Raw genomic sequence first — 22866 nt, 5'->3', positions numbered from 1 at the left:
TGCAGAGAAAGTATCTATAGAAGCGTCTATCCATAACACAGTATAAGAATTACTTTCCTTTTAAATTTGCCCTTGCAACTGAAAGCCTGAGGCAAGGTTTAGGTCTGATACACTCCTGTAAAGTGATAGTAGTCAGATTAGTTTACTCCATGTCTACATCCAAACAGAATTTCATCTAAATACTTTATAATATAGATGGACATTTATAAAATATCTTCTGAAATGAGTTTTAGATTGTAGTGGTTTTGTTTGTTTGCTTGTTTTTCATTTTCTTGTTTGAGGCTTTGAAGTTTTCAGTGTAAATACTGGAACACTGTTCTCCTCAGCATGAGGATTTCTCAGATTTTAAAGAAGCCTTTGGCTAAATAGCAGCTATCAAGATTCATGGAAAACAGAAAACAGACACCAGAGAGATGGTGACAAATAAACAATATGAAAAACAAGTGATGCAAGGCTAGATAGCTCCTTCAGTCATTTCAGATGAATCATTCATTTTAGGTGGTATAGCTCTCTGTATTTTGGATTTTTGCTTGTTTGTTTGCTTGTTAAATTATGAATCTTTTGCATGTCTGGCAACAGCACAGGCTGTGCCATCCAGCTGAGATGAATGTGTTATGAGTTGCTTCCTATAAATTAAGCTCTCTTGCTCAGTTAATCTGTTATAGCAGGCTTGAGATGAAGAAAAACAATTCTGCTTGAAACGCCCCTATTTCACAGCCAAATGACACACCTCTTGAGTGACACCCCTAGAAAGTCCCATGCACAAGGAAATTGTAAAGAGCCACCACAGTGACCAAGAAGAGACAGGAAGTAAGCTGACAGCAATGAATATTCTCATGAATCAAAGTGCTGAACTTACTTCATAATGGTTTAAAAGTACTATGGTATTGGTTGTCCTTCAAATAGTTAAACAATCTGCTGGTATTTATAAAGATGTGTGCAAATTCAACAAATGTCCTGAAATATAACATGAAAAATTATCTACCTGAGAGCTCATACTGAAAAGGAGATACCAGCATGCATTTCTCTTTTCCACATGGGCATTCTACCACTATGTAAATCCTCTGTAGCTATGTCTGTCCTGTACGATGTGTTCACACAGCATGGAGCACAGTTGGACCTTGATCTTTGCTAGGACATCTTGGTATGAAAACAATGGAAATAATTAATGCAGAACCATTTCACTATCATCTGCCCATAATGTGTCAGTCTTTGAGATTGAAAGAAGGGAAGAAAAAAAAAAAATTATCTTGTTAGCCTCCCGTGAGTCATAGTAAGTTTTGAAAACATCATTTCCAGCCTCCATATTCACATGAATTAGTCATGCCATTCTGGTCACGATACCTCACATTTCTTTAACCTGTCCATTTTATGCGCAAAAGGACAGGAGAGTTCTTGCTCATGCTGATTTTTTACATTTTCTAAGGATATGCTGCACCCAAGCCACTGAGACTTCACCTGAAAGAGAAGATAACAGTGAAGAGGTGAAAGTAGCAGATTTTTGCTTATCGCTACAGGAATTTCACGGGATAACAAGAAAAGTGTACTGTTTCATTGATCCTCCTCCATCAGCCTGCAGAAATACTGAACATAGGTTTTTTCTTTAGCTATTTACATTACTTTACAGATGAACATTATATTAAAGCTGAATAAGCTGAAGAAAGAGGGATGGTCCATAAGCCACTTTCTCCGTACTGGTAAGTTAACAATCCCAAGACTGTTCTTGCCCTGGTAGCCAAGAAAGCCAATGGGATCCTGGCGTGCATGAAAAGGAGCATGGCCAGCAGGTCAAGGGAAGTGATCCTCTCCCTCTACTCTGCCCTGGTCAGGCCTCACCTGGAGTACTGTGTCCAGTTCTGGGCTCCCCAGTAGAAAAAACACAGGGATCTCCCAGAAAGAATCCAGCAGAGGGCAACATAGATGATACGGGGCCTGAAGCATCTTGACTATGAGGAAAGACTGAGAGATCTGGGTCTGTTCAACTTTGAGAAGAGAAGACTGAGAGGGGATCTTATCAATTTTTACAAATATCTTAAGTGTGGGAGACAGTGGGATTTGGCCAACCTCTTTTCAGTGGTTTGTGGGAATAGGATAAGGGGCAATGGCCAAAAAATGGACCACAAGAAGTTCTGCACCAACATGAGAAGAATTTCTTCATGGTGAGGGTGACGGAGCACTGGAACAGGCTGCCTAGGGAGGTTGTGGAGTCTCCTTCTCTGGAGATGATCAAGGCCCGTCTGGATGCCTACCTGGGCAACCTGCTATAGGGAACCTGCTTTGGCAGGGGGGTTGGACCCAGTGATCTCTTGAGGTCCCTTCCAACCCCTACAATTCTCTGATTTTGTGATTCTCTTGTTGAGACCAGCTCTAACGGGACCCTCCACTTCATCCTTTTAATCTCCTTTACTCTTCAAGTAAGTTTAAAATGCCCGTTGGGGACGGTCACTAGCTTGGTCTAAATTATGGCCTGTACCCACACATCACTCAGTAGAGTGTGGGTTATACCAAGGGCTCATCTCTATCTATCAATCTACACCTCTACAATCTACAGTAGAGATTATTTTGTTCTGGTCCTGGGCACTTCCCTGTCCCATTTCAATTTACTAGTGTAAGTGCAGCCATTGAACGCTAAAGGACACCTTTCATTCAAATAGGTGAATTTTGGAATACTAAATAAGCAACCTGCCTCCAGATGAAAAGACTGAAAAAAGATTGAAGCCTTAATGTATTATCCTGAGGGGGGAGGGGAGAAACACCAAAACAACAACAACAAAAAATACTTTTTCTTTCACTTCCTCTCTTAAACACTTTGCAAAGCATGCATGCACAGAGAAATCAGATCTTTCTTTTACTTAAGTTTTATCTGTGAACCTTTCCAACCACTGTACCAGCTGCACCCTGGCAGATAGACCTGCTCTACATGGAGGCGGTGGCAGTGTGTCCTTAAAATATCCTTTACCTCAGAAAATAAATTCTGCTGGTGTCTGCTGCATTTCTGGCACCACAGCCACGAGTTCTTTTGCAAGCCAAACATGCTTGCTGCCATTCCTTCACATCTGTAACATTTTACTTTAATGCCTCTGCCCCTGAGGAGCTGCAGAGTAGCATTTCAATTCACCATCCATGGATTTGTCCTAAAGAATTAGAGACATGTCAGCTTATCAGTCTGTGACCTTTTCTATTAACATTGTCTTCAGGTTGACTTGGCAGCACACAAGGAAAATAAATCTTGTTACCTGAAGCTGGTCTGGCTTGCCAGGATACTGCAGCTGTGGCTCAAATCTGTTAGATTTTTAAATTGCAAACATTGCTATGACTACATAAAATTTATTAGGCAGAACAATCCTTGGATAGGGGTGGTGGTAGAAAGCAATGGAATAGAAATCATTAAAATAGGGGTGTGTGTGTGTTGGGGGGGAGCCAGGGACTGCAAAACCTGGAAAGTTGCATTTTTTACCTTATTTACAGCCTAGCCTGACACCTTAGAGATAATGCAAACCATGCAAATTATATGACCCTTTCATGTTGTAATCTTTGAGAGATCCAAGCAAACGCACTTCCAAGTAAGCTGCCTGGGCCTTCTTTATTACCTACTCCCAGACTTTTTCAACCATCTTTGCTGTTGTGTTGTTTTAATGATAACAGGATGCAGGGAAGCGTGGTGACCTCAGAAAGTTATACCATGGATATATCTTCTGGCATAAACCTCTTCTGGCATTGGGGATTCTGCATTGTCCACTGCTTTGATATCCTGTGGCATGCCATTGCAGTGCAATGTATAAACTGCCTTCTCCAGCGCGCTCTCCACTATCACATAAGGACATTTAGGACTAGGCCCAGCTGATAAAACATCAAGTGGTTTCTGAGGTACCCATAGCAGGCTTGCATATTTGACATAGGATCTATGTCCCTGGGGATGATCAGGAGGCCACAATATGCTAAACTGCCATAATTTACATATTTTGGCAAATAATTTGAGCCCCCGTAGTGGGATTCAGCTGCAGATTAAGACATCTTAATTAGTGCCTGGACTGAATTGGGTTCTAAACTCACACTGTAGTTAATGGAGACCAATATAATGCATGCTGTAGAACACAGGGAGGGGGAGATGGGACTTCTTAATTTAGGGGCCTATTTTTAGACATAGTTCTTGTGGAAGCAGGAATTATACTGCACAAGTCTCTGACTGTAATGGTAGCTTAGATACTCAACATTTGACGGTTTTCTATGTTAGTTTAGTGGAGACAATATCATATTTTTTTCTTCTACTTTCTATCTATCACTTTCTGTGATATTGGCCAAGTTTTTCCCTTCTAGATAATGCATTTTATCTCATTTTAGCTCCCACAGTATGCTTGTACAAATGTCTAATCTCATCTGTTGCATTTATGCCCTATTATAAGAGTAAAATATCATAATTAATGCATCAGGCAGATATTGGACTTAACAAATTTAAAATTTAAATTGCACTAAAGCAGAAGTAACAGATCCATGCTGTTAACTATTTCAGAGCAAGTCTGTTCTGAAGTTATATGATAAGGCAGCTTAATTCCAGAATAAGTATCTTCACAAAAACATTTGCACTGTAGTAACTAAACCCACTTGAAAGTATTCTATTTTTTATTACTTTTTTTTTTACCTAAGCAAAAATAATAATAATCTTTTCTTTTAAAAATTTATTTCTATCAAAACAACAACAACAAAAACAAAACCATAATATAGTCTAGTAATTCTTCTGATTCATTTGATTTCCTTCACTCTTTTCTACATTTCAGAAACAGATGTTGGATTATATCTTCTGTAAGGCATAATGTTCTCAGTTGCTTGGTAAAGGAAGGTGATGTCAGTAAAGGAACTAGTATAGCAAAGCATGACTCCATAACTGGAAAACTGGGAGAAAACATACCCAAGAGAGACACAACATCTGCATCTTTTGCAGTTCCTGAAAGCATTTTATTTCAGACTATTCTTCCTTCATTACAGTTTTGCAATTCTTTGTGATTATAATGTATTTGAAACAGAAGCTATTGCTTAGCATACTGAGAAAAGTTGGAAACCTCACTTCTATTCTGTTTATTTGGGAGACAGCTTAGAGTCTGCTGAAATTAGGCAAATTAATAGAGGAAAGTTCTACTAAACGAACATTCAACAGGTAAAATGCTGGGATCAAGGGATCTGCTGCCTGTTGAGCAGATTTATGGAAGCTGCCAGGGTACGTGTTTTCTCATTCTGATCCTCTTCTGCTGGCTCCTGTCAAGCATGGGTTTCCAGGCTAGATTTTTAAGGTACTTATTTCTGGTCTGATTCAAAATGCCTGTTTTTAGATAACAGTGAACTGGACAAAGGTTGAATTTAATCCATACCCCACTTCGCCTAGAGGCATTTGAGGTTTTTTCTTTAAAGGCTTCTTAGACAGGTACTGATCAGCACCCACTAAATGATCTCTTGTCATCTTAAGTGACAACAAAACAGAAATCTGTCTTCAAAGAAGTCACTTGGTCCCAGACGTTCACATGAATTTAGCTACCTCCCATCAGTTTCAAAACAAATCAGTTGACTCATTAACCCTGTTATAAGCCATAGTGTCTTTGTAGTACTATGGTAACATTTAATGCCTTTTGCCAATCTGCAGTTGATGGAATTCAGATCTTTTAATTTTAATGACATGAAATTCCTGAAATCAAATGATGAGTAAAAAATCTCTGCTTCAGGTTGGTATTTTTTACAAGTTTTTCAAACTTGCATTGAGAAATGCCTGGACCTGTGCCAGATCATCACGTAAAGAACCCAAGGAAAAAAGACACTTTACATTAAATACCAAGATTTGTAAGCCAAAATCACTGCCACTGTGTGCTTAAATCATAATTTTTAGATGGCACTAGGTGGTAATAATATCCCTATAAAATTAGATAACTGCAGATCTGTGCCATAGATCTGGATATTCTGTCTTTCTCTTTGTTGCAGGTACATATCAGAGTGTTCTAATCACTTTTGCAAGTATTGGAGGAGTCAAACATACAACATTTAATTGGAAGATAAAAAATTGAAGCAGCATGCCAAACTGGTGATTAGGTAGCTGACTGTCCATTGCGTTTTCACTAAATAATTTGCTAAATTATGACCTGGTTGATAGTAACTGTTCCTCTCTGCAGCATGAAGGCACCCATGTTTCTTATGGAGTTTGACATAGAGCATCACATTCAATATTTTACATAAGCTAAACTAACACCGAGGTTGGTGCTTTAGGCTTCTCACCTTGTACATTGTGTAGAGTTTGGGCAGATATTGATATAGAGAGAAAAAGACAACATAAGTACTCAGGGTTTTCTTCTCCTCTTGTAATCTTTCTCCTGTCTTCCATCCCTTTTAGCACCAGCTTCACCTGTTTATCTGTTTACCCAGTAGAAAACTACCCAGTTTCATTCAGTATGTTAAATATCTTTTCCTGTTGTCAAAATATATATACATGGATAGTAAGACATCTTACATGTGCTAATTATATATATATGATTTAATTTATATTCTGTACATGTAATAGACATTTAAAGATATATTAATATGCATTGTATTATTAATTTTATCTAACATTCTTCAGCACAGTGTATTGACACATAAGATCCTAAAACTACAATGAGAACCAGAGTCCTTGGCTAACCATGGATTCAGAAGTTCATTTATATCATTTGCATTTTCTATAAATAATTTACACATTGTTATGAAGCTGTGCTTTGGTCTTCAGTTAACCATTGAAGATGTGTAGCCACCATTACACATAATGTGTAATCTCTAAACTATGAGAGGTTATTTAGATTAGTTGTAAAATTTAGGGGGTAGGGTTTATTAGTTGAAGAAATTTTTTGACTGCTTTGATGTAGATTCACCTACCTAACTCCAAGCACCTACACAGTAAAACTCCAGCTTCCCTGTAGCAAAATAAAGATTTTTGGCACTTTTAGGGGGTATTTAGCTTGATTAAGACCCTGATCAGCCCCTAGATTTACCTCACTTTGCCAGCATAAGAAATGTAGGATGAATAGGCACTCAGCTTATAATGTTTTGGTATATTAAATTCAAGTGAGAAAAATATGTGTATCTGTAAATCTCTAAATCTCTAAAATCCAGTGACAATAAAAGCATTTTTCAAGAATATTTCTAACCAAATACATGTGGAGAACAATCATACTTAAAGAAAATTCATACTGAAGGAGACAGATGTCGTGAAATTAATTGGTTAGGAATGAAAAGAAATATTTACAGAAATTTTCTGCACAGTTTCCTAAATTTGGGCTCTAGTAGTAAGAAGTAAAAATAAGCTCCTTTTTTCTCTATAGTTTTTGACTTGTGCAGTAGCCTTCACATATTTCTCTCCACATCAGCTTGCTCATCTATTTTTAAACCTCACTTCAGTATGTCTTTTCATCACTATTTAAACCCATGAATTTCTTTTTTTTCCTCTGAGATATATGTATATATTTTACCTCTGTAAGTTATTTTGGAAGAGAATTTGAATGAAATACCATAGAGAAGAAATAACATTGTCACCATTAGGCAGTTTCTTCCTAGGCTGAACTTCTAATTAAGTCATTCATGGTTTCTGCAGAGGAATACTAACCATATGTTTCTAGGGATACCAGGGTTAATTGTCTGCCTAGACTATAGGGACTGCATTTCTTTAACTAGCACAGATTGCTAAAAGAAAATAAGCAAAGCTTTCTGGAACAGAATTATAATTTTAACAAATAATACCTATATTCAAAGTATCTTTGTAGAGGTTCACAGGTAGGTAGATGAAAGTTTGGGCAGCAAAAGTAATGAGATCCACGTCAGAACAGTTAACATGAGATCTATAACGAGGAAAAAGGAAAAATGGAGAAAAAATAAAAAAAAAATTCACCTTGATAGAGGGATGAAGTTACTAAATTTCATTTGAACTTTGAGCCTCAGTGTCATTGGATAGTCATCGTTTCATACACAGGTTAACTGGTACAACTGTTACTAAATCAAATGAGAGATCAAAGAGGAAATACAGAGTTTGGGCAGTTACTTGGTTCACAGCCATCCAAATAGGAAGGAAAAGCCTTATGCAATTTTTTCCTGATGAAGAATCAGCCAAAGTGTACTTGCATAAGACATTTCTAAGTGGTACAAACTTTCTGCAGATGTAGGAATAGCCAGATAGGGAAGACTTTTGTACACAGCTAAAAAAGTTAAGAGTTATTTTGTACAGAGTGTAAGATAATCTATAGTGATGGATCATACATGTGCAGGACACTGAACCATGGACCAGCCGGATGTAAGAATCAAGAATACAGTGGATTCAGGAGTCACACCTGATCCACCTGAAGATACCATTTTGATGAGCCTTGCAATGGAAACTCCCTTCACTAACCAGATGGTTGCTGACCAACCTAAGGGATTTGATGTTCCATATAAGTTTTACCCAGTCCAAGGATTCCAATAAATTAAGGGTCATACCCTACACACCCTTTTTATTTTTTATCATTTTTTAAATTTAATTTAATTTAATTTAATTTAATATTTATTTATTTTATTTTATTTTATTATTTTACTTTTATTTTATTTTATTTTATTTTATTTTATTTTATTTTATTTTATTTTATTTTATTTTATTTTATTTTAATTTTCAACAGTTCTTTTCTGTGAATGCCTGAGCAACACAGATATGGAAACAGATGAATGCTTACCTCAGCACTCCACCCTGTCAAAGCACAGCCCAAGGTGCTAGATGGTAAGAAGTTGACCCAAATCTAACCCAAAGTTTCCTTCCTTCCTGTTTTCCTTTAGCAAGCTGTCAGCACACATTGCTGGAGGTAGAGTACTACTACCACTACTGTGATTACAGTGTGCTAATTGGCTTCAAGCAGCTTATATGAATCATTTCAAAACACAGCTTAAAGTAAACTCCCAGATCCTAGTGAGCCTGTGACATGTTCAGCAAGAGCATTATTGAGCTGGCCTCAGCTTTTCCCAAAACATTAGAGAGCAGCCATTCAAAAGTTTAGCTTAGTATCTATGCTATCATCTTTCAGACTTGCTCAGCATTGTCTTGAGTGAGATCCTGTCTGAGAGTAATCACGGAGCACACCTCGACATGTGAATGGGATAGTTGCTGTTACATCAGGCTAAGAACAATCCACTCAGCCTCTCTTTCTGGACCAGCTGTGTTCCAGCTGTGAAGACTGGGTGGCAAGCTGGGCTGGGTGTCAAACCCTGTTAAAACTGAGGCACTGCTTCTTTGTTTGCTTCACATCCAACAGGACTTTACCTTACTTACTTCAAAAATAAAACTGAATGCATTAAATGATTTAACAGCATGGTGTCTAGCTCAGTAACCATACAGGAGCATTTTCCTTCACATGTATTCTACTCAAAACATAATGCAGAAAATAAGCCCTTTTATAACTCCAAAATTCAATAACTGTCCAGTGTGACTTTTTCCACTACCTACTGGATAAAGCCTTTGACCCAGCATTTGTTTGTGCATCCCTTCTGTTTTTTACATATCTACTGATGACTCCAGTGAAGATTTGTATAATTGTCTCCTGAACTGCATCTCAGTCATAGAACAATGCTACAGATTCTCAAGCGATGTATCTGTAGAGGGAAAAACTGAAAAGAAAAAAAAAAAAGTGATATAGAAATTCAGGATCTTGTCAATATGCGCTACTTTTGGTTATTCTACGGTGTTTCCCTTTGTAAATCACTTTACACTTTCCTTGGATGGTTTGTATATTGCAACTAACTGCTAAATTGGCAAGGCTGACTGTAGGTTGCTTAAGTTCAGATTCCTCGTTGTGTTCAAGAAGTTCTTTGCTAAATGAAGCCAAGTTTAGAGAGGTAGATTTTTAAATTCTACTTTCCGTGGCACGCTGTCCTGGTTTTAGCTAGGAAGTTGAACAGCTGTGTGGTGCTTACCTGCCTGCTAGGTTCAACCATAGCACACACCCAGTAAAGCACTTTATCAAAAATATTTTCAGAAGTGCTGACATATCTGATAGCTAATATCTTCAGGAAATCTTGGCACTGGAGCAAGAATTTTGTTGACTTTCAAACCAATTTAGTTCCCTAATTAGTGAAAACTCAGAGGATTACTAGAGACTACTAGAACCAAGATAGCAAAAGATACTCAGTTCTGCCAAGCAGTAGCCTACAGGTGTTGTTACAGCTTAGGCAGAGGCAACTACACACCCACTACGTTGGTAAGCTAGGTGTGTAATTGCACAATATTTGTTCCAGAACAAAGTCAGCCAACTCTACCTTAGTATCATGTTTAAAAAACTTTTAAGAAGAGAGCAGACGAATATGTATAAGGTATGTAAAGCAGAAACTAGTCTGTGATTTAATTAATGCACACTTCGTCTATGAACTACAGTTTTATTCAAAAACATGTTTTGAATATATACTGAGATCTTAATGGTGATGAGAAATCTGAGCACATTAATGTCCAGAAACGCATGGGAATTTTGCATCTACATCTTTAGGTGGCTTTGAAATTCTCAAATACAATTTACAAAATCTTTCAAACTGCTTAAAAATTTATTGGTGATTCAAAATACAGTTAAGACACAGTACAAAGCTTATTATATCAAGACCTATAGTAAGCAAGAAGTATAAGAAATATGTTCATCTAGTAATAATCTCACTTATAACTGAAACGCAGCTACATCTTCAGAATAGGGACACACAGGAAAAAAAAAATAAATAAAATAAACATTCAAGATAAATTTAAGTTATTCAAATTTGCTTTGTTCCTGCATAGGCGATTTACTGCATTTACTTATATATTTTTATACACCAAGCACTTGTCTTTATTTAATTTTTATTCGTTATTACAGAAGAGGTTAAAACTACAAAACATCTTGGGAGAAGCAGAAAGAGTAATGCTGCAATTAATCGATAAGTACACAACACTTTAAGCAAAATATAGACATCTGAAATGGAAAGCTAACAGGTCACTTGGGCTAATAGCCCCTAGCATCTTATACAAATAAATAATTACTGTCTTCTAATACTCCTCTTATACTCTAATACTACTCTTTTCCTTGCATTCTCAATTCTCATCTGAATATATTTTTCTTAATATTTATTTACAAATATCCCTGTTACAATCTAATCTAGCACTTTCTGATATTCCCTATCCAATTAAGCATAATAATTGAATCCCTCTGCTGCCCTCCTTATGTTGTTAATATAAATTCATAATTATCTGACTCCCATCCTATTAAGTGTGCTTTGGATCAGACCATATGCGATCTTCTCTGTTCTGAAACAGATCATTATTTTTTTAATAGTAGAATGGCATTTTCTGTTTCAAAGTTCTCTGGATATGACCTTTAGGGATTTCACAAACTTTTGTAGCTGTTGTGCAAGACTCCTTATCCTTTTAAAATCCATAATAAAGGCCTGTCAGATATTGCTGCAACAGGATAACATATTGCCTCTACACTAGGATCAATCAAATCCCAGGCCCTGAGATTCAATACATCTTGTCTAAAAGATGTGAAATTTGCTGAATAAATTAAGGGGAAAGTTTATAGACCTTGTGGACATAAATTAGGAAATCTAGTTGATACACATCTAGGATGCAAATTCCTCGTGCACTGTTTAGCTAATGAGCTATGTGATTGCTTAAAAAACACATATAGTTCCAGAAACAGAGTCAGAGCTCTGAAGGCCACAGTTTTGCTAATTATAATATATCCCTTTCCATTGCTGTAATTATGACTTCACTGGCATTGCCATTTATCAGTGTAGCAATCTCAAATGAATTCATGCAGCTTCAAGGCATTATTACTTGGTACTACATAGTTATTTGTACCAGTGCATTTTCTGTTCAAAATGCAGCTAAATTAGTTGTTTTGATTTTGTACTGAAACAAATGGCTTGTCTGGGCAAAAGAGAATTCCTCTACGGCTCTTCCTCATCTTCCTACTGGATTATCATGACTTGAACACTCTGTCACACTTTCTGCATTGTAAAATGAAAATAGATCACATATGAAGTGAATGTACCTGGGGTGACTGACGGGCTGTAGGATTGAATTCAGCCCCTTTCCCTTACCTTGAACTTTTTCCTCTTTTTTTTTTTTTTTCCCTCTCTCTCTTTTACTTTATCTCATCTTCTTTTAAAGACAGGGAAGAAGACTTATCAGCAATTTACTGTGGAGAAAGGAATCAGAGAAGAAGTGCAAGGCTATCTAGAAAGAATCAGTTTGTTCTGCATAATGGGATGTATAGTTTGGATGCAAATTGCATGTCACTTGAAGTGAATCACTGAAATTTGTATCTAGGCAGATATAGCCCTACTTTTAACCCTGACCTAGCAGTGCTTTTTCATATCAATGCTGACAGGATGATCATGGCTTAAATTACGCTGCTGAAAGTAAGGCAACATGAGCACTAAGAGTCTAAGATCCCAATTACCCTTTCAATGGTCAGTGTTGGACTCAGAAAAATCTCAGCTCCACTGTGACCACGCAGTTCTACTGCAAAGACAGAGGGATCATACTGTGATGACTAGACATAGCAAAGGTAAACCATTTGTGCTGTATATAGATATGTCCATGAATCCACATGAAAAGGTGATGTTGGTGTTTCCCCTATGCAGAGAGGTGCACACAGAGTAAAGATGGCTTGTATATTCAGATTCAAGCACAGAAATGTATAGGAAGTATTAACTAACTAAAACACTAGTAGATGTGACCAAGGACTGCAGCACAGGGACTTTTTTTTTTGCTTTCTGTAGGAGTCATTTCTGGGTTGTATGAGATTCTCCCTCTTGAACAGAGAATTTTACTTTGACTTAAAAAGGCAGCAGCAAAAATTCACTTCTGATATTCCTAAATAACATTAGCTATAGAGAATAAAACTTAGGACAAATTTGCCTCCCTAATTTGTAAGGCTGATGTTCTGTTTTTAAAAGGTCTATGGAACATCTGGATAGTTCACTGTCATGTAGACAACTTCATTAGTGGTTATTAAACAATTATATAAGATCACTAGAGCATGTCGGGGCGGGGGGAGTCTTAAACTGACATTTTAATTAAACTCTATGTTCTGAGCAGCTGCTGACCCCCACTGTTGAAGAAGACTCCTAGATTAATGGAATTCAAATCCAGAAGGGACTCTTTCAGTTGTTTAGTTTGAATGTTTATATAACATGGGGCTGGAAACATCACCTGGTACGTTCTGTATCTCAAGCACAGCTCTTGTGAGAATCACAGAATCTCTTTCTGAAAATATCTAGAAGTTCTTATATCAAGACTTCAAGTGAATTCATGTTTTGTTTCCAAATGAATTATTCTAGTAATTCATTGCCCTATTTAAAATATATGTTTTGGCAGGTTATTGGTTGTTCTGAACCTTATTGCCATAGGAATTGTCAAAAGTTTCCCACATGAGTAATTAAAGCATTTCTTTGTTAGAACCATTTATATTAAACTATATATTCACCCAGAGGAATATAACAGAAAGATTTACTTAATGATGGTGTCCTCAGAACATGTTATATTTCCTACTCTGGACACAGAAGTGCAATATGTAACTTAGTTGTTATCTGGATATATAATGGTTAAAGGTAATACATTTATTAATTTTTCATAGTAATTTTTATTTTCTGAGAATCTGTTTCACTTCCTAGTATTAGGTCTGAAACTGAGTGTTTGTATGTGTGTCCATGCATGAGGGACAGACAGGAAAGAAGAGGAAGTTTTTATGTATGTGAGTATAGACAGATACATACATACATACATTACATATAACATGCATAATTGCACTGAGCTGGGGTTTAGACCAGTTGATCTCCATTGTTAATTTCTACTAACATCATTCTTTTATTTTGTGATTCAATCCATTGATGGATCGATGATCATGCACATGATCAATTAACAGAATACCTGCATGTTTCACGTATAACCATAGATAGACTTTCAACAAAACTCTATCAGATATTTCAGTCTCCCTCTCTCCCTCCTACCCTTCCTTTCTATAGATACATCACTCAACATAAGAACAGTGAAAGGTAAATTGACCTAAGTTCTGCCAGTGCTTGCTGAGTGACTTTCTCAAAGCCTTCTGGACAACAGTCACATCTATCCTCTTCAGATACTTCTGTGGAGCTCACAAAATAAAAATGAGATTGATATTAACTTCTCAGTGTTAGGACATGAAATTGCCAGTTGACTTAGACAAATAATAATAGAAGGGAAGTGGTTTCTTTCGTCTTAATTTTTTTACTTTATGGATGAACCTTTAACTTTATACACACAAAAATAAATCTAATTTACTTTGATACGTAATGTTATGGTTTGCTTTCCAAATAATATTGCCCAAAGCAGAAGAAAATAAATATTTCATATGCATCAGTTTGTCCTGAACAAATTTAATAGGAGTGTGTGTTTTTTTTTTCAACTATTGTGAGTGTTCGAAGGGATATGGCATCACAGATACTTTATTCTGCATGATTTTTTCCTCTGTACAGACAGTGATATTGATTGCCCTTGGCTCTACAAAAAAAGCTGATCCTTAGAAGGTAGAAAAGCTGTTGTGTCCCACTTTTAAAAGACTGGGATTTTGACACATCAGAAATGCTTCATAACTGTGACTTCCTTAAAAGATTAATGACAAACCTTAAAAACATTACTTCACGTGGGAAAAATGTATCTTTCTACTAAAAGTAAATATAGATATGAGTTAAAAGATAAGGGGATTGCTAAGAAGAAACCAAGGGAAGAGGATCACTGGAAAAATATTTTACATAATGCATATCTGTATGCATTTTTTTCTTTTACTGCTTGTCCATAGCCTATATTTCAGGCTCTATAGTACCACACTATTTTTCTGGTTTAGATCTGCAAGGTACATAAAATATAATTACAATATGAAAATATATAGGAACACCAGGTACTCTATTTCAAAGAATTAGAAAGAAAAAAAAATATATATATAATATGAACAAAGAAATAAAATGAACAACAACAACAAAAAAAAACAACCAACCAACCAACCAAACAAACAAACAAACAAAAAAATATATAAAATTCTCAGGACTTTTATTTTAGCAAATCATTGGGTAAAATAAGAATAAATGAAGACTGTAGAATTTACCTTTGTATAACAGTATGAAATTAAGACATAGTTTTACCTGTGCATTTGCTAATAAACAACACATTCAATTAGATACCAAATCTGATTTATTTGTCTATGTAATTAAAATGAAAATGTTCAGGTCATAATAGTAGAAGCCTCAACTTTGGTTGTAGCACAATGTATTACTGTTGATGTCCATAATAATTCATATGGAAAAATATCACAGCTTTAAATATCAACATGTGCCATCCTGAGATAGAGCTTTGTGTACCCTATGTACAAGTCTAAACTGCTCTAATGGAGCTCTCATTTAATATGTCTCAGTGAAGGTCTTTTGATGCTCCAAGGACCTCTATTTAAGCTATGCCAGTACCTTCTTTAGCAGGTGTTGCAGAGAAATGATTCCAAGAAATGTTAGCTTGGAACACTTTTTAAGTTTATTTACCCTGATGATTTGTGAATTTGATTTCCAAGATGTTCTGCATTTAATGAAATGTGAACCTTAAAAACTAAGTGGTACTTTTTCCATGCTAACAGGCCCCAAAAAACTAGGCACAAACCAAAGGGAAAACAATGTCTTGGAAATATAAAGTAAAAACATTCCCTCTGTGATGCCTTGTTAATTACTGAACATATTTAGGATTTATAGTAATCAAATTAAGTTTATTTTGACTACTCAATGTATATATTACAATGTTTGATTAATAATTAGAACATACCTCTATTGTGCATCACATGAGCAATGTCAGGAAACCCACAGATGTGGTTTTCATGACTACTATCCATCCATGCTGGTATCAGCATCAGATCAGATGGATTCTGTGCAGCAAACAATGAACATCATCTGCATAAAAGGCATCCTGGGATATATTCTTTCTGTTGTCACACAAAGTATTGATAAAGGTGTATTTTATTACTTTAAAGAAGAAAAATCTCTTTTATGGTGGTCTAGAGAGCTTAGGAATTCCCAGTGTCATCCTTATGGGAGGCTAGGGGAATGTTTTATTGTTACTGAAGAACATACAGAAGCTCAAAACTGCCACTTTATTATGGTCCTCGAACTCTAAAATTTCTAAATAAAGAAAGCTTTTTTTGTTTTGGTTTGGTTTGGTTTGGTTTGGTAGGTGTTATCTTTGAGTTTATTGCCTTCCAAAAGCGAAGAATTAAGTGTATTTCAGTTTGTCTCCTGCCCTTGAAGAAAATAAATGACTTTTTTTTTTTTTTTTTTAATCTAGACCTAGTTATGAGCTATCACGCCTGGTATCTATAACATCCTCCCGGGAGAAATAAAAAAAAAACTGCAGTTATATTTTATTACTGATGTGTTATATAGGAGGCATACTGGCTTCATCCAAGTACTTCAAGTTTTCAGATTTTAGAAATGAAGCTATCTTGTGTCAGTCCACTGCTTAGGCAGAAGAAGTACAGCAGGTGCAGACATTTGAGTTGAAGACTTGATGATCACAAGACTGCAGAAACTTAGTTGAAAGAATCCATTGGCTCATGTCACAGCTGCGCTGAATGAAGGTCAAGACAAAGAAAGGAAAGAGGATGAGGCAGGTGGGCATGGACAATGGATTTGTACTGACCATGTCAAGACACATTTGTTGAGAAGCTGGCAGTCTTCCTTAGGTTGAACTCATAGTTTTTCATCTAGTAGTGTCTCTTCTGAAACCTCATCATCTCTGTCCAGTCCAATTTCTCTTATTGCTTGTCAGTGGTTTCTTGGTGTCAGTCCCTAAGTTCCAACACACCAGCATTTGTAAATTGGCATTTAGAAGGCATGCTTCAAGAAGAAGCCTTCTCCTCCTTCTAGAGGCTGACCTAGTTGCCACCCTGAATATTTAAAACCTCTTGAAATATTAATGATTCATCACGTACAACCTTCTCCAGCCTCACTGGCACATCGACCTATACCTGTTAAGGATGGTATCCCAATTGTTTATGAAGGGAAGACAGCGGTATGTGTTAGTCCCATTCTGCCTCACATATCTGTTCTTGTATGAAATTAATTCCCAGCAGCATGGACAAGAAAAAAAGCAAATTCCAAACTGGACAGTGAGGGTGTATCTACATCAAAAATTGCACATATCACATATCACTTCCTGATTGTGAGACCTGTTGACAAAAGAGCACCTGCTTTGGCATTACTGGGTTCTCCAAGCCTCTAACAGGTGATTGCATTGTCTTCAAATTTGAAGTGGCTCTTGCCATCTGCAAGTATTGCAGAATGATCAGAAATTGTTTAGAATAATGCCTGTTGGTGAAGGTCAAAAATGGGATAAGGACTTTCCTAGGGACAAGTAAATTGCCTAGAAACATTCTCTGACATATTCAGTTTATTACTGTAGACAACAGTCATGGTATCAAAAGTCCAGGGCACATCATGGTATGCTCTCTTACATAACAAAGCTACACTCATATTCATGAAGCTACAGATGCCTCCATCATGCCAAGAACTTGCCATCCTCCACACAAAAGACTGATTCAACAAGTTTTTTGTTTTTTTTTTTTTTTTTAATGTATCTAAACATCATACTTAAGAGATAACACCTCTTCTGCACATGTTCCAAACCACCCCACAGCCCCTGAATTTCTTTCGGTTACTGTATATAACTCTCTTAGACTTGCTACCCTGTGGATCCTTCAGTGGGACAGGTAAGAAGTTTCACATTTATTTATTTAGTTTATTACTAACTTGATGTGTGGATTTATTACCTAAGACCAGACAACTATACCAGTGTGTTAGGGAGGGAGGGAAAGGGTGAGGGAGAGAAGAGAGTGAAAAAGGGAGAATGTATTTAAAAGCAAATCTCTTTTTGAGGGCCAAAACCAGATGTGAAATGTCTTGCTATCATGGAAAAACTAGTCCTCCAGGCAGAATGTGGCTTTTATCTTTCATGAGCAAAGATGTTTTGTTTTTTTTTTTTCCTTAAACAGCGTGAGTTACAGTTTCTTTGTAAATGTCACTGAAGAAGAATGTCTCCAGTATGTCTTTCATTTATAAGGCCATTATGAGGAGGTTATTCAACATTCTAAAAACCAAACAAGTTAAACAGCCATAAGAAAATAATAACCCTTAATAAACAGAAGGATAGGAGGCAGTGCATTTTCAGGTTACGTTCATAAATGTCTCAAAGTTCTTAACAAATATCTAGTAATTAAGCTTCCAAACAGACTAGGAAAGTAGTTAAGTATTTTTATCTAGTTCCAAATCACAGGCAATTGCAAGAATAGAGAAGCTAAATCAGAAACTGTATCAGTAGCAGAGCCAGGAATATAACCTATGAAGTCATCTCTATTCTTCTTTGAGAGGTTAATACTGGAATTGACACCAACCTGAGTATCTTTTGCCCCTGAGAACTGAAAGAGAAAACTGTCTGTTTAATTTAGATGCCACATCACCACCTCTATGAGTTTCTGGCCTTACAAGGACTACCCAGGCCACCTAACACTACTACCAAAGCTTCATACATAAATTCAACTGAGCAAAGCATTAACCTCTGACAGATTGTCCAGTTTATCTGCCCGTTTCTCTATCAAATTGCTCACAGAGGGAACTCTTCATCTAAGTGTAAAAGTAATGCTTTTAAGTTTGGCCTTAACTTCCTGGCATTTTGCAAGTTGCTTGGAAATTCTCATAAAATCTTGGGAATTCTCATAAAATTCCCATAAAATCGCATAGCTGAGATTTTAAGGTAACAGCTAAATTTTAGATGTCTGTCCTTTAGTTATCTGAAGTGAAGTTGTGCTGCAGAGTGCTTTGAGATTTTCAAGACATTACAATTATTCTAAATCTTTCTCCATTCATCTATTCCTTCACAGCATTGCTTTAATATGACCATACTGGCAGAACATTTTATTCCTTTAAATGTTGCCATTTATGTTCACAGGAGCAATGCTTGTAACAGCAAAACCCATATGTATTTATATTTGTTCATGTAGCATTGCTGGTCTCTCATTGCCTCACACAGTTCTCTTGCCATGGTGATAATAACATAGTTTGTAACAAAAAAATGTTTTAAGTTATCAAGAAATAATGTATTTGCACCCGTAATATGTTGAATTAGATAGTGATTCCCAACTCATGGGCTGTTAAGTTGGGAAAACAGTTTGTTATCTTTACCTCAAAGAAAGTGTATAGTGTATGACAGAGAGAGAGTAGGAGGATTGAAGAGCCCTAATTATTACCCAAGACTCTGGAGAGCTTCTCATTTTGGAGGCCATGTCATGAGCAGATGACACAAAAGTAACCAGTTTAGATGGGAATGGAGGAATAGAGATTGCTAAATTTAGAAGCTGTACTGACATTACAAAACAGGGAACCTGTGGGAGTCATTTTCATTTCTCTCTGGCAAAATGCCTCTGCTGGGTTACCACCAAGGGCACTGACATTGAGCTGGGAATAACTGTGGCCCTGTGTGAAAAGGGAGAGAAAAACTCACATGGAAGATATACGTTATTTTATTTTATTTTATTTTATTTTTTCCATAGGAACAAAATGAAGGTCTTGGTGTTCCTTATTCTTCCTCATTGTCTCTCCCATGTCTGGACATTTTATCTCATTCTGAGGGAAGGGATCACCTTTCAAGGGGACAGTTTTGTGATTTGTTTTCCACTCAGAAGAATGCTGAGTTCTTCAGGTCATGGCAAATACTTGGACAGGAGATGGGGAGAGACAGCAGAGAAGTATATTGAGGTTGGTGGTCCTCACTCCTAACCCTGGAACAACAGAAAATCTACAAAGATTTTGTAGGACTCATGCCAAACAATTTTATTTATTTTTTTTCTCATCCCAAACATTTTATTTTATGTTATGATTCAGAAAATAAAGGAAAGACAAAGGAAATAACTTATGAAATTCACCCACAGAATCAGTTTTGAAAGCAGAAGTAGAATCTACATGTCCATGAAGGGAATCCAGCTCTCTGACCAGTATATCTTACTGTTCATGTGAACCATCATGTTGGCTGAAATACAAAGTAAAAACCTGGCTTGGCCTAAAATCAAGAAAACTTTCTCAGATCAGATTAAGACATCTATGGAGTTTTCCTTATTTCACAATTTTTAAAGGTGTTCAGGGAAAGGTCATAAACAAAAATTTCTGTATTGTGATGATCTGTATCCTACACTTAGCTGTCTCTAGCAGAGAAAATGAAAGACAGAGCTCTTCCCTGCTGGAAGCAGGAGGTGACAAGACTGCTTCCTTTGAAGAGCCAGATGAAGTAGGCAGGATGATCTGGGGGAGCTTTCCTTAACTTCAGAACACTCTACATGTGCCTCAAGTGCTGGAAGGAACTCTGGCTCTTCTACTTACTCAGAAAGGTGTTGCTCCAACTAGACGCTCTTGCCTACTTCATCATTTGAGTAGAACTAAGCACTTCTAATTCTTCAGAAAGGACCTGGCTTCTTAAGGCTTCTCAAACTATGCTGTAAGCATTGTTTTGGATTTTTACAGCCTTACAGTTTTAGTCAATATTATTTATATTTTTCTTTCATTCTTTCCTTATGGAGAGGATGAAATGACAAAGACCAAACTCTCAGTTTTGGCAAAGCAGGTGGGGAACGGAAGTATTTTCTCTCTAGTGTACATACAAACATGAAACTGAAATATAGATCAGTTTAATTGACCAAGGACACATAACAAACTGGGTGGAAAACAAACAAACAAAAAAAGCCGAAACAAAAACAAACAAACAAACAAAAAACACCTCCCAAAAAATAGTGTCTGAAGAGACAGAAAGAGTGGGGAGCTTTATTCTTCTGTATGAAGCAGTTTCTATAGGAGGAAAAAACCCTGAGAGGAGAGCCTTCCCTTCCCATCCAATCACAATTGATTTTTTTTCACAGCTAATTAAAAGGGTTTGCATTAAATACTAGATATTGATTTGTTCAGCATCTTATTTCTGTTTTGGATCTCAGAACATTTGTACCAACATTCCTGTTACAAGGAGAACTTGTGTTGACTCTCGGATACTCTCCAGACAGTTATGTAGTCAATTAAAAAAAAAAAAAAAAGGTATCCAGGGTCTATGTATATCACATGATAAGATGGTTACAAAACGTGCTCATACCTCTTGTCCAAAGATCAAGGCTTTCTCAATGTATAATAATAATAATAATAATAATAATATAAAAACAGCATCAGAAATCTATATAAGTCCACCGGAAAAACTTCTGCCATGACAGTGCTACAGCACATATAGGAGCCTCTGAACTGGAAAATTCTAAGTTTTAAAGAAGGACAGCAAAGACCATCCTACCATCCCTCCTACCACTTTGGGCCAAAAAAATCCATGAAGAGTTATAGATTATATTAATAATTTATTATTATTATTATTATTATTATTATTATTATTATATAATTTAATATTAATTACCACATCTGAGGATTTGAGGAATTTCTGAAGACTGAGCAGACAGTTTCATCTGTGTAGAGAGTGTGATTTTTCGGAAAATTTAAGAGGAAAGGGTTAACGTTGATCTGCATACTCTGGATGTCTTCTTTTAACTGATAGAGAAATTTATTGAAATACATTTCTGTTTTAACTTTTCAATGAATTCTACAGCATATACATATATAAGTGATGTTGAGATTATAAACCGCATTCATGAGAGCGCACATTTTAAGAAAAAGATGGTTTTATTTTCCTAGAAATGTCATAGGACATTTCTGCATTCATAGCAGTTACAGGGCATTCAGAGCATAGATATTGAAACAGTACAGCCTGCATCCTGGTAAGAGCTTAGTCATGGAACTCCCCAGTGCAAGAGGTTAATCAACCCTGTAGCTCCCTTATAAACATAGCCCTAGTGATACATTAGATGCAACCTTTGTTTACCATCTTGATAATTAATTCACTATTGATTTAGGATAAAAATTGGATCTCATCTGCCAAGATCACTGTATGTGAATTGATCTGGTATTGGTAAGTTGTACGTGTTATCAGCAAACACGTAACACTGTCTGCCATATTTATATCTTCAAAGCTATGTTAGCATGTGTAAGTCTCTACATACATGGATACAAAAATATAAAGAATGTAAAAATATTAAGATAAACTTATTAAGGGGAAATGCTTACTCATCTAGTTGCCTGTGTGAAATCAATATGTACAGTCCTAAGGGGAAAAAAAAAAAAAAAAAAAAAAAACAAACGCTAAGACACTAGGTGTAAAAGTACATATTTTCCTGGTGGGAAAAAAAAAAAAAAAAAAAGTAAATATCTACTGTATTTAGGTGGTTTTTGTTTCTCTGTTTGTTTTTCCCCAAAACATGTCATCATCTGTTACTCCAGAGCAAAAAGCAGATTAGTGTCCAGACAGTAGATCTTGAGACCTGGTGTTGTAACTTTCCTTCATTTCCCTTCATAAAGGCTGTATTTCAACACTTTGAACATGTCTAAAAAGGAAATCATCTGAATTATCTTTGAAATTAGGTAGCTTCCAGTTCAGACAAGGTTGCTTCTGAGTGTACCTGGCAGCATGTATATCAAGTCTGGGGGTGTTCTGTACTCCAACAAAGGGATGCCAAATAACTTCAGGGGGCTCCAGGATAAGTTGTCATCTTAACCATGCTTTTGAGAGCTAGATAATCATGATTTTGAGAGCTAGATACTGTCCATACTAATTAGGAAGCTTAAGTGTTGTAGTATACAATCTCAATGCAATATTGCAGTTTTGCAATATTTGCAATATTGCAATTACCAGCTTACTCTGGGGCTTTATTTTCAACCGAGACCTTGAGTTTGGGATTGCTT

The sequence above is a fragment of the Anser anser genome, assembly GCF_964211835.1.
Source record: "Anser anser genome assembly, chromosome: Z".
Taxonomy (NCBI): Eukaryota; Metazoa; Chordata; class Aves; order Anseriformes; family Anatidae; genus Anser; species Anser anser.
This window is presented reverse-complemented; position numbering follows the sequence as displayed.